The following is a 13481-nucleotide window of genomic DNA, read 5'->3' on the forward strand; positions in this document are numbered from 1 at the left end:
TGCCTGGGGGAATTTCAGGCTGCAACAGTTAACTTTTCTGGAGTTATAACTTTCATGCATTTCTCTTTTTATTGGGTAGACATTATGATTGGTTTTACAAGCAAAATAAACAGCTTAGGAACAAGTGAAAGCCTTTTTTATTTCTCTTTTAACTGTAAATTCAAGAGCTTGAAATGAATTTGGCAAATAATCCATACTGCTGAGGAGTGCTGTGGCTGAAAGGCAAGATTTCCAAAAATTCTTGAAAATCCAAGTAATACCGGGAATAAATCCCAGATGCAACTTGTTGAGCCTTGTGTCTCTCTTAGAACACTTTTTTTCCCTCCCTTTAAGAAAAAAAGAAAGAAAGAAAACGGAGAAATCAATCACAGAACTCCTGTAACTCCTGTCCTGCAGTCTCTTTGCCATGGAGTATAGAGCTGTGCTCTGACCAGGGCCAAATGCTCTTAACACAGCCAGAGGGAGCTGGGCAAACATGTGGTTCCCAGCGAGCTGAGCACGGAGCTCCCCCATGTAGGACCTAAGGCCTCCTAAATGCACGTTAGGGCTACAAGGATCTACATTGACTGTATACATCTCAGATTTATTTGATTCTTTTTTTTTTTTTTTTTGAAGTCAACCTTAAATTTTTGATCTGAACTTTTTGAATTTGAATGGACTTACTTTTGACCTCTTAAATAATCTTGAATTATTTAAAACTAATCACTGAAATAAGAAAAAAAAAAATGAAACATTAACATATAGATGACACTAGAACGATCTTTCAGCTAAAGACCAATTTCAAATCCCATCTTCTGCATAAAAATCCTTCCTTAATCTGTTCCCATCAAAATTATCTGCTTCATCTTTATGGAACTGTTACATTCGTTGAGTGACACTACATGTCAGGTGTGGCAAAAGTGCCTACCTTTTACACACTTTACTTTTAATTCTCCAAAGGTAGGTCCATGTTACCTGAGGTGAGAGAAACCGAGACCTAGAGTTTAGTCAACTTTCTCAGGGGTCAACGATGGAGTAGATTTTTGAGCCTAGATATATCAACTTCTACAATCCATGCTCTCTCTACCATGTTCACTTTCATAGCTCTCTAGCATGAATTTCTACTTAGTATATTCCACTCATTAGTCAGCTCATTCAGAGTAAAAAACAAGTTTTATTATTCTCTATGCAGCATTACCAAAAATGCCTCACACCTAGTAAATATTCAATAAATTTTTTGAGATAAGTTTATGACCTTGGAGTTGTAAACGAGTTGAACAATTCTGCTTTAGCTAAACAGGATGCCGTAGGGTTTGGGAGGATTAGTTTTGATAGAGGGCACATCATTTGACAGCTGGCATATCAAAATCCACGTAATAATCAGTAACTCTAACGGTAGTAGTAGTAATCACCACCATCACCTTTCATTAAGTTGTGGTTGTGAATTTTTCCACTAAGCACTTCATATTCATTTTTACAAATTAACTTTGAAATAACTATGAGGGATTACAGGGAATTATTAGTCCCCATACTGCAGTTGAGGAAAGTAAGGCTTGGAGATATAAACTAACTTGCTTAAAATCACACAGTCTTAAAAAACCTAGCCGTGCTCTTACCATCCCCATTGGAGGACAGAAATGCATTCTACTCTATTCAGTGCACCGGATCTCCACCATAAAACATGGTGCCAACATGATTAGAGCATGGGGCAGCAGCAAGAAGGGCCTTCAATGCAATGAATGTTCAGTAAAGGCTTAGTAAATGCTGGAGCACAGCATGGAGCTTCTTTGCTAATGGCAGGTGTTGAATGAAATCCCCTCCTGAGAGACTGTGCCATGCACTGATCCCTTCACACTCCTGAAAGCCCAAGGAATCAGCATGTGGAGCACACAGGATTTTTGTTTTTAGCATCCCAGGAATACTTTTATAAATCTAACCATTTGGGGCAAAACACTATCAATACGATTGTTTGAAAGATGTATGTATTTTGTCAAACCATAGGACTTTCCAATTTACTCTCCCAATGCATTGCCTTTTTATATTTTTGGTGGTCACACAGTCATACTACCAGATATTTGATATAAAAAAAGACAATACCATGTCATTCACTTATGAAAGCATTACAGTCAGCTCTAGTACAATAAATGTTTCTGATACATAACTTAGTGATAGACTATTAGGAAGTAAGGGAATGATATCAGGATACTGTGGAAGTTTTGCTATCCATGTACAATTTTTTCCCAATGTGTTAATATTTCATGCCATATAGTCACAGCAACAGAATGCAAAGCACACCAACCCAGCTGAATGCAGCAAAGCATGAAGGAATAGAGCATAATCCCCAATGCCCAGTCACCCCCATTTATTTTCTCCTGGCTCAGTTTGGCTATGCTCTAAGAAGTGCTTATTGCATGGTTCTCCCTGATTTTTATGCCTTTTAGCCTTGTCTCTATAACCCAGCAGCCTTCTTCTTTACAATCTTTTCCTTAGTATTCCCTCCATCAAGCTCCCTCTTATCTTATTTCTGAAGTTCAATATTTTCCATGACATTTATTTAATATAAATTTATTTTTATACTGTGCTTATATTTTTATTAGTATCATTATTATTTTTGTTAGTAATCTGTTAAAAAAGTACATAGGTTTTCACTGCCCATCCCTAATTTCTCAAAAAGGGAGCAGTTTCATAAAACATGAGGGTGAGTTCTAAACTGTATGTTCCACATTATGGGAGAAATATTTACACATCCAGCAACATCAACAATCTCGGTCATAGCAGGAGAAGCATGAAATATGCAAAATAATGGTCTTGAGGAAATTAGTGGTACTCATATACTTGACACAGAGGAGAACCACATGCACATTGGCTTTAGACACCATTCTCACAGGGTCATAAATGAGCATATGCATATGATTGAGCCACTTCAGTCTCTGCTCATCTGAAAATTAGTGCTCATTACCCCTACTTCATAGGTAGGTAATTAGGATTCTGTGGAATAACGCATGTGGGGTATTTATTGAGGGTTAATTCCTTTCTTTTCCAATAATCTGTTGATGCATAAGTAGATACAATAGGTAATAGAGCTTTTGGAAGTGGAAGTGGGACAATTCATCTCTTATACTCAATGACAGCAAGACAGAATGTTCATGGCTATGGCGTGATAGGAACAGAGAAACATGGTGAAAGGGAGACACTAAAATTTTAAAAGTATAAAAATCTAGGACTATCAGAGCATGCGAAATAGTCAATTTCTGATGTCATCATCGCATATTATTGCAATGGCTCTGAATCACAAAAGCATTCAATGAAGTTCAAAATATTATCTTTCTGAAGATGGGGAAATATGTAATCCACTTAAAGTTTTCAACAAAATATTTACGATTTTTCAGTTTTGATGTATGAAATAGATGGCTAATCAGCTGAAACACTAATGAGTCTCATGCATATGGCATGAAGCAAAATTCTTATAAAGCATATCTAGCCAAATAAGATAATATAGTGCAGAAAACTAGAAATATGAAACAGAATATAGTTTTTTTAAATATAACTTTTAAAGTGTTCTCACTCACAATCTTATATGACTTGATATTAAATTTATTTTTCACATCAAGATGAAGATATAAATCTCAAAAGTATTTTTCATGATATATAATTGCCTATTGAAAACTATTGTAACACACAGTGCAATTCATCATTATTAGTGCTCATAACACTCTATTAAAGGATTATGTTTTACTTATCCTGTGTTCATTTTCCCTTAGAGATTTTATATAATTATATAACAAAGAAAAAGAAGAAAAAACAAAACATAATAAACATAGATTCATTCATTGTTAGTCCCTCATAGTATGAGGTTTAATACACATATACATATTTGTGTGTGTGTAATAATTTATGTTACAATCATTTACTGAGTTACTACTTTGTGCCAGGCACTTTGTCAATTGCATACATTCATACATTCAATATAAGCTTTAAAACAGCTCCAGGAGATAGGCAACATTAATCCTATTTTATAAGAGAGAAGAGAAATTGAGCCAGAGAAAGTTTTAAGTAATCGGCTGAAGTTCAAAGCAGCAAAATTTGAATCTGAACATGTCTGTTAGTGCTTATAACTCTTAATCACTGCTGTGTATTGCCTCTCTGCCATTGAGGGGATGGGAGTTTAATCCTTAGTTGATACACATAGTAGTCTTAATTTGTTTTTTATTTTAAAATAAAAGTAGACAATATTAAGTGGGTTATCAGCAGTAGAAGCCAGGGTAGTAAGAAACAGAAAAAATCAAATTGATGGCCTAAAAGTATAGTAATTTTCTATTCTTACTTATCTCCTTAGAAAAAGAGAAAAGACTAATATAATCTTCAATGCTCTTTCTAGGAAATTGGAAATCCAAAAGCTGTCTTTAATTTTGCTTTCATTAGAACATGAAATGAAAATCCAGCTTTCCTTTTGGATTTCTTATTTCAATACATATTACTAGATTATTCCTGTGACACTGTTTGTCATACCTTTGAAATCTAACTGTGGCTCTTAACTTAATTCTTAAGGGTAACTTGGCTCTCACTTTTTGATATCTTACAAAGTATAATACCTACTTAGTAATTAACTTAGTATTTACAAATAGAGAAAAAATGTATTTGGCTCTTTAAAGTTTCTAGGACTCTTGGTAAAAGAATCTCATGAACTAATCTCTTGCTATCTCTTGAAGTATAATTTTAATATTTTTGTAAATAAGAAATCTAGTGAATATTATCTGGAATTACAATTATGTAATTTCCACTGCCATCACTGCAATGGAATACCTTTTATAATTAAAAGGCATGCAGTCATGCTTGGGCAAAATGGAATAAGAAATTAAATTATCCCCTAGTGGAGGTATAATAGAGCTTGTTTAGTTGCTCTGGGGGAGGGAAAAATGTTTTGACTGTGTGCATGGGGAAAGAGGAAAGACTCAATATATAATTTGTTTTCCATCACTCATCTTAATGCCAGAACTGAATCTCAAATAAGTCAAGTGCAATTTCATAAAGGTACATCAAATGACATTTTATCCTTTTTTAGATCTAGAGAAATGGATTTAAGGATGAGGAATGGCTGACTTTAGCAAACAGATTAAAAATAGCACATTACCTAAACGTTGGGTGACTCAAATTTAAAAAGCACACAGGCCTTCACATGTAAAACCAAAGTGTTTTTGGCTATTGAGAAGAAAGGTTGTGACCTGGCTTCTAGCCTGTCTGCATTCTTGACCTCCTTTATTTTAGTTCAAAGAGATTAAATCCATTTTCCTGGGCCAACCATGGATGAGAACACCATGGACGCTTTGGCTTTGAGATAGAGAAGGAAGAGATGGAGAAAAGGAACTATGAGCTCATAGGTCTTTTCCATCCCTGTAGCCTGGGCTGGTGCCATTCCATCCCACACAAGCCAAACTCCAGCCACCCCAGCTCTCTTGCTGTTCCCCAAACACACCAAACATTTAACCAAGTGCGCCTTTGCACATACTGTTCTACATCTAATACCACCACCCCTATTTCTGTTTTGCAAACTCCTACTCATCTGTCAGGAAGTTTCACCCACTCTGAAACCTTCCCCAATTCGTAAGCAGAGCTAATCAGTCTTTCCTATGGCCTCTCATACCACTTTGTTTATTCGCACCCTTACTCCATTTGATTGAAATGTGTCTTTTTTTTTTTTAACAATTCTGCCTCTTACTCTCAGCTTGTCTTGAGGAAAAGGATTTGAGCCCTGCTCCACTTTTTTTGCCCAGTCCCTTACAGGTAGCTAGTAAACTTGTACGCCCATACTGCAGGTAGATAGATAAATGGTAATGTAGATGTAGACACAGATGGAGATAAAGCTATAAAGACAAAGATGCAGATAGAAGTACTGATAGAAATCTAGAGATGATGCTTCAAGTACCTAAAAGAAAAAGCTCAGAAACAGGATGGCACCGGACTTCTTATTTACTCTGAGATCTAAAATTGAGATAAGTGGGAAAAGGAGTGATAACTAAAATTGCAATTAGACTGCATAAGCACTGTGTACATTGGTATGGGTTGGGGGTAGGAAGCTGCACTGTTTCCATGGAAACTGGATGGAAATAGAACCTTCATTACAATAATGTCAACTATACATTCCAGGAGAGAATGGCCTTCAGAAACAATTGAGAAATAAAGGAAAGCAATATAAAACCCCCTCTCCCTTTCCATATAAATCCATCTGCTATAGATACCAAAAAATGAATAAATGAAAATCTGGGAGTCCCTTCTGGCATGAAGGTCAAACACATGATGTACAAGAAGATCAAACTCACTAAATACCTGTTATGCTTGAGAATGCCTTTACGAATGAAAAATTAAGATGTATTCAACACTCAACACCAACATACCAAAGAACATAACCCAGATGAGCTAATCTGCAAAACTGGAGTAAAAATGAGCTAATGCTGTTAGGGGACTGTAGGCAAACTATGGCACAAGATCAATAACAATTGAGAGAAGGAGGGAAAAAGCTGCTCAGCTGCTAACAATAAAGAAGCAACAAATTTGCAAAATGCATTAACTGTTTCAGTAACTGGTTAAGATAGTGCAGGAATACTGGCTAGATCGACCATACAGCTATACTTATTGGGTTATGTTTTTCTTCCTTTTCTCCTTTCTTTCTTTCTTTCCTTGGGAGTCGATGGATGTAGAAGGGGGAGTGGAGGATGGAAGATTTTTCTCATTCTCCCTGCAGCTGACTTACAAATACTATCTCCATCATGATAAAGAGGCGTGTGTAATGTTATTCAGGCTGACAGTCGAACTGACAACACATTTTATGTATTACCTAAAATGTTGAAGAAGAAAATTTGCAATAACCTAATAGTCATTCGTAAAAGCATGAAGTTGGCCTCATCAGCTAAGAAATTGAATTTGCGAGCTGTTAAATGTCAGAGATGACCCCTGGGATTTTTGAGGTGGGATGATGTGGTGAAGGGCAGCCTTCAGGTCATGTTTTATACAAGAAGTTTAATTGTCCTGGCTAGGGAGTAGAAGTGACTCATTGAGTTGAAGTGGTCTCTATCTCCCAACACAGATTTCAAATGGGGGAGGATAGTGTAGCAATAATATCTTAAAAGGAATTGGACTAGTTCACTTCAGTCTTTTAACTACTTCCATACAGATTCATTTGTTTTGGACACAAAAGTTGATAGCAGGCCAATGATAGCAAAAAACAGTGTCTTTGTCACCCCTTTTGAACCCATACAAACCTTTTCACTGTGTTTAAACCAGGCTTTTATTTTTGCCAAAGAAAATTGCATGCTATTCAGCCTTTTCTGAGCTTTTATTGGATAACATTAAATGGTTTATAGTTATAAAGAATTGTAAAGGCATCATGACACCAAATTTCTGGTATGGTATTTTCCAGTCGTGTTTTGATTATTCGCTCAGAAACTTTCATCCCACTCAGGTATGAGTATTTTTGATTTGAAATCAGAAGATTTTTTTCATGGTAATTTCTTAGCCATACGATTTAGATGCTGAGCTTTTACATCACTTTAAAATGCTACAACCAGCTGGGGATTTCTAATCACAGCATTTACTAGTTACTTGCCATTCTCTTCAACCACTCTTCTTTAGCCACTGATACTTATAAATCTGAAGGTTTTTTTTTTTTTTTAACATCTTTATTGGAGTATAATTGCTTTACATTATTGTGTTTGTTAGTTTCTGCTGTATAACAAAGTGAATCAGGTATACGTATACTTATATCCCCATATCCCTTCCCTCTTGCATCTCCTTCCCACCTTCCCTATCCCACCCCCTCTAGGTGGTCACAAAGCACAGAGCTGATCTCCCTGTGCTATGCGGCTGCTTCCCACTAGCTATCTATTTTACATTTGGTAGTGTGTCCATGCCACTCTCTCACTTCGTCCCAGCTTACCCTTCCCCCTCCCATAAATCTGAAGCTTAAATGTAAGGTATCTCCTTATTGTTCAACAAACCTTGTTTCTCTGAAGAAAAATTTACTGCTAGAAGAATATTATCATAACTTACAGTAATCACTGTCTCTTCAATGCTCACCCCCAACAGAGTATCAACAATTAGAGTATTCAAAAGGCAAATGGAGACAGGTATTCTCAAGGAAGGGAAATAACCATCTCTAGGAGAACCTGTATGAACATAAAACAAAACAAAACAAAAAGACACAAACAAACTGAAAAAAAAAAAAAATGACCTAGACAATTGAGGTACACTCTGAAGGAAAAACAGAAGTCAACTAGGAAAACAGAGGGTAAGTGTTACACCCACTACAGTGGATACAGAAGTTCTATGGTGAGAGCTAGCTTGTGGGTCAGTTAACAGAGGTATCATAAAATATAAGATCAGAAAAATGTACTAGGGTGAAATCCTAAAGGATCTCAATTTATCAGGCTAAGTTTGGATTTGATTCTACCCATAATGATAAAGTTAAAGTAATCAAAACATGATAGGTATATTTAGAATAGTCTGGAAGGTTAGGAGGCCATTTTGATTGCCCAGATCTAAGGCAGAACAATAGAAGTGGAAAGAAAGAAGTCAAAATTTCCAGAAATCATGACGGCCAAATTAATAGGGTTTGGTAATGGATTAAAATGGGAAGAAATGTGGGAGTTGAAAAACTCAAATATCTGTTAATCTTTTGCAGTGGAAAAATAAAATAATAGGTTCTATTTTGGTCAAGATGAACTTATGGCACCATGGTTCACTTATGTGGAACCCTGCCTAAGGAAGTTGAAGCATCAAATCAGAAATTCTGGAGAGATCAAGCTAAAGGAATGGAATCTGGAGTCAACACTGTGAATGTAATCATGGAAGTCTGGGAAAAGTATGAGATCAAAACCCAGAACAGGTAGAAGTTTTTTGTTTGTTTGTTTGTTTGTTTGTTTTTTAATATTGAAATATAATACAGAAAAAAACCCACAAAATGAGTTTGCAGTTATAACAAAAGAAAAACTAATACAACTATCACTCAGGTCAAAAAATAATAAAGCATTAACAGCATCTCAGAAGCTCCTGCAGGCCCTCTTCCAACCACTATAGCTACACTCTTCCCAGAGGTGCTATCATCCTCACAATTGGTTGATTGCCATAGGTTCCAATTGGTTTTTTAGCACCTCACTCTTAAATATAAATGGATGGCCAAAGATTATTAGATATTTGAGGAGAACATTTAACCTGAAAAACTATGTGTGTGTAAGTATTTATACAGAGGATTTTATATACACACAAATACACATATATACAAACACATACTTTTTATGCAACTATGAAGCAAGAAGAAGATGCAATTTAAAAAAAACATTCAGAGAATTAAGAAGGAGCCCTTGGAAATCAAAAATATATTAGGAGAAATAAAAATTGTAAAAGAGACGAAGAAATTAAAGTAGAAGAACTCTAAGAAAGGAAAACAACAGATGAATAATACGAAAGGCAGAGAAGAAAATGAGATCAGTTTAGGAAGCCAATATATGACTAATTCAAACTTAAGAACTATTCAAAAAGAGAAGCAGGAATAATTCAAGAATAATTCAAGAAATTTTTCTAAAATTGAAGAATATGAAGTTCTAGATTAAAAAATTCTGTCCAAATGCTCAAAAGATGGAAGAGAAAAATTCATAGTAAGGTACACCATTGCAAAATTTACCAACACTGCACACAAAGAGACTTTTTACTGTATTTAGAGAAATTTTTTTAAAAAAGTTTTCATGAAGAATTTTAGGTTCAGAATGGGTTCAATCTTCTCAAAAGCAACAACAGAAATTAGAAATAATGGAGAAACACCTTCAAAAACCTGAGGGAAAATACTTTCCAACTTGAAATTCCCTACTCCACTAAATCACCATGTCAAGTAGGAAGCAAGAATAAAGTTTTCAGTATGACGGTGTAAAAAATGGCCCTCCCACATACCTTTTTTCAGGATATGTGCCATCAATAATAATAATAGCCACCACTTATACAGGTCGATTTTTCCATGCACTTTTCTCAATGCTTTACATATTTCCTTTATTTATCACAACCTGTCTATTATGATAGAAAATATGACTATCCCCATTTTACAGATGAGGAAATTTGAGACTAGAGAAATTAAGAAGTATGCCCAAGATCAAACACCTATTAAGTGAACATAGCAAGACTCAAGCCCAGGAAATCTATTTCCAGAATGAGGAAGTAACCAGCAGGAGAAAGACACAAGAATCAGGAAACTGGAATTCAGCACAACAGAAAGATGAGGAGAATTCCCATTGACAGAATGAACAGGATAGTGGCTGTGTAATCAAAAAGAACTGACTTGCTAATGAGACTCAGAGGAAACATGAGTGCTACCCAGCAACAAGTATTAGTAATGATTGGCAAGGAACACCAAGAAGGGACTCACAGGGTTTATCGTATCCTTATCTGGGAGTCCCTAAATCTTTGAGACACAAATTCCTGTGCTCCTTTTCCATTTTGGTTTTATAGTAACAAGGAACTTGTGAGCACAGGCAAGCTGCCAGGTTTCAGGGTCTTCTCCGTTTATAAACCTTGTTTATCACAAAGTCGTATTTTGATTACATGATTACATTAATTTCCATTCCTCAATGCAGCTGTAGCCCATTAATTTATAAATTGCAGGTTTATTTACAATAAAAATTCTAGGTATATCCTGTTGAAAGCATTCCTAGATTGATAATCAATATATATGGTGGTTCTTGAAGAACCCTCATATATCTTTTAGCTACATTTATATTTCAGGCATTATTTCAAGGTCTTTCTGACCTGACAAAGGTCAGGCTTGCCTTAGGTGTCCCTAGGAGGGAAATGAAAGTTATAAACTGGCTGTTAACACTTTCCTTCCCAGGCAGCCTAGAGAATAACCAGTACAAATGAACAGAAGGACTGAGGGCTCTGAGATGTATGTCTTTTAAGAAAAATAATGCAACTGGAAGATTTCGTGAGTTGTTTGAAGGTATTGAAAGAAGATTTAAATTTCTGGCAGGAAGTGTGGTATTAAATTAGTGAATAGAACACAAAACAGTAAGCGGGCCAAAAAGAGAGGTAATTATTAACTCCAAGAAAAAATAAGATACATTGCTAAGGGTATATAATCAGAATACACCTCTCGTATCAGCTGTAAATAATATTTAGGTACTCAACGTAAACACAAATATTCATATAATAAAATTTGTGATGTAACTTTTGGGAGGATGATAGGTGAGAAAATATGAGTGTAAATGGGATAAGAGAGTTAATCCCTCATTTTTCAGAGTTGGAGATCCAAAAGGTGATATCAAAAACTTTAAAAAATTAAATGGCCATATAAACAAATATGCATATCATTTGGAAATATAAAGAAACATACCAAAGGAAACATCTGAAATAGTCAAAAGTGGTTGCCTCTGATGAGCAGTAAATATCCAGGATCTGGAGGGACATAGAAAAACACTGTTTTACATTATAAGACCTTTAAAACTATTTTTCTTTTCTTAACCTATATATAAATATAACTTTGATAAAATAAAATTTTGATTTTTTGAGTTAATGCCATAAATTTGCCTTTCATAAAATAAATAAATAATAAAAAACTGAAAAAGAAAGAATTGAAGAAAGAATATAATCAACATGAAGGAGGAAGAAGAAATTCTTTAAAAGAATTGAGACTTGGACCAAGGAATGGTGGAACATAAGAGACTGAGAAGTGAATAGGAGATGCTAATGCTTGGGAATGAAGACCCAGGCACATAGGTATTCAGTTACTATTTATTTTTATAAGAAAGTTAAGACACATGGGAGGAGAGACTATCTAAATGGCAGAATATAAGATTAAAAAGGAATTTTTTTAATGATATGGAAGATTATATTATATTGTTTGTGAAAAAAACCCAGAAAAGTTAAAAATCCACAAAAAGGGAATTATTTATCTATCAAGGTAACAAACTAGTGGTTTCACAGCATCCAGATAAAAACTATCAATTCATTCATTCAGGCATACGGTACCATTGCTATGTCCAAAGTGGAAGGCTAGGGTGACTGTAAAATACAGATAAGAATAAAAGGCCATCTCTGACTTTTAGATGCTCACAAGCTTAAAATATACTTATAGCCTGATAGAGGGATAAAGCTAAGTGTTAAATTCTCCCTCTTTGCATTTAGGAGGCAGTTATTTATTTTCTTTTTGGGAGACTGGAGCATAGGATCACAAGGATTTGGGAATACTGCATAAACAGGCCACTACCTGCCTGGTATTTATTTTAACGCTGGAAATGATTTAGTGGACAAAGTAAAAGTTTCTCTCTACACAGGCATCATCAAAGATTAGAAATGTACACAGAATAGTCTAAGTTTTCCTTCTTATGCCTCCCTTCACTTCTTTCTGCCCAGTGTTTCTTTTCTCCACACTAAATTATTCCTGAAGAAAAGAAAAATCAGCATAGATGAATAGACAGGATCGTCATCATTTCAGGCTGTAGTCAGCCTTTTTCAAGAAGTACAATAGTGTACAAAAAGTATCAGTTCTAGAGTATGTGGGCATACTCAATGTTAGCGTATAAATTCCTGAGTTTAAATAATATCTTTGTCATGGTTTCAGTTGTCATTTGCTTGCTGATGACTCCCCAAATGTGTCTCTTTTGTCATCAATTTTCCCCTGGACTTCTGCAAACTCCACCTGGATATAAAAGAAGTTATTTTCTATCTCTGAGGCAGTGGTCCTCACACATCCTCATTACAAGAGTCACTCAAAGAGGAAGAGCCAGGCAGAGTCAGAATCAGAGGAGATGTGATAACAGAAGCAAAGTCGGAGTGTTGTGGTTGTTGGCTTCGAAGATGGAGGAAAGGGGCCAAGAGCCAAGGTATGTGAGCCGCCTTTAGAAGCTGCAAAAGGCAAAGAGTTGGATTCTCTGCCAGAGTCTCCAAGAGGAACAGAGTTCTGCCAACATCTTGACTTTAGCCCAGTGAGACCCATTTCGGACTTCCCAACCAGGGAACTGTAAGATAATAAAGCTTTGTTGTTTCAAGCCACGAAGTTGGTGGTAATTTGTTATGACATCAAAAAGAAACTAATACACAGGCTGTCTGAGAAGAGCAAAGGCAGGATGGTGGTTTGTGAAGGAAACAGTGCCAGCACATGGCACAAGGTAAGGTGGAAGGGCCATGTTCTGGCTGAAAGTGATACAGCTTATAGGATGCTTTGCCCTTTGCCGGGTTTTTTAACTTAAGCCTTTACTTATTGTCCATCTTCTATTTATAAGGCATATTTAAGACTTTTCACAGTTAAAAAAGAGACTTGGTGTTTAAGGAATGTATAGTCTAAATGGGGAGCTGATGCATAAATGTGTTCTTTGTTCATTCAAAGTTATAGAATAAATGTCTATAATAGCTCAAGAATTGTGCTAGGTGTGGGAAGCAAAAAGAAGTAAGTCTTGGTGCCAGATCTTAAGTAACAAAATGACAGGTAAGGTAGGCATAAAATGCATCAGAGGCATCCGGAGAGGATA

Source organism: Balaenoptera ricei, chromosome 1 (genome assembly GCF_028023285.1).
Source record: "Balaenoptera ricei isolate mBalRic1 chromosome 1, mBalRic1.hap2, whole genome shotgun sequence".
NCBI lineage: Eukaryota > Metazoa > Chordata > Mammalia > Artiodactyla > Balaenopteridae > Balaenoptera > Balaenoptera ricei.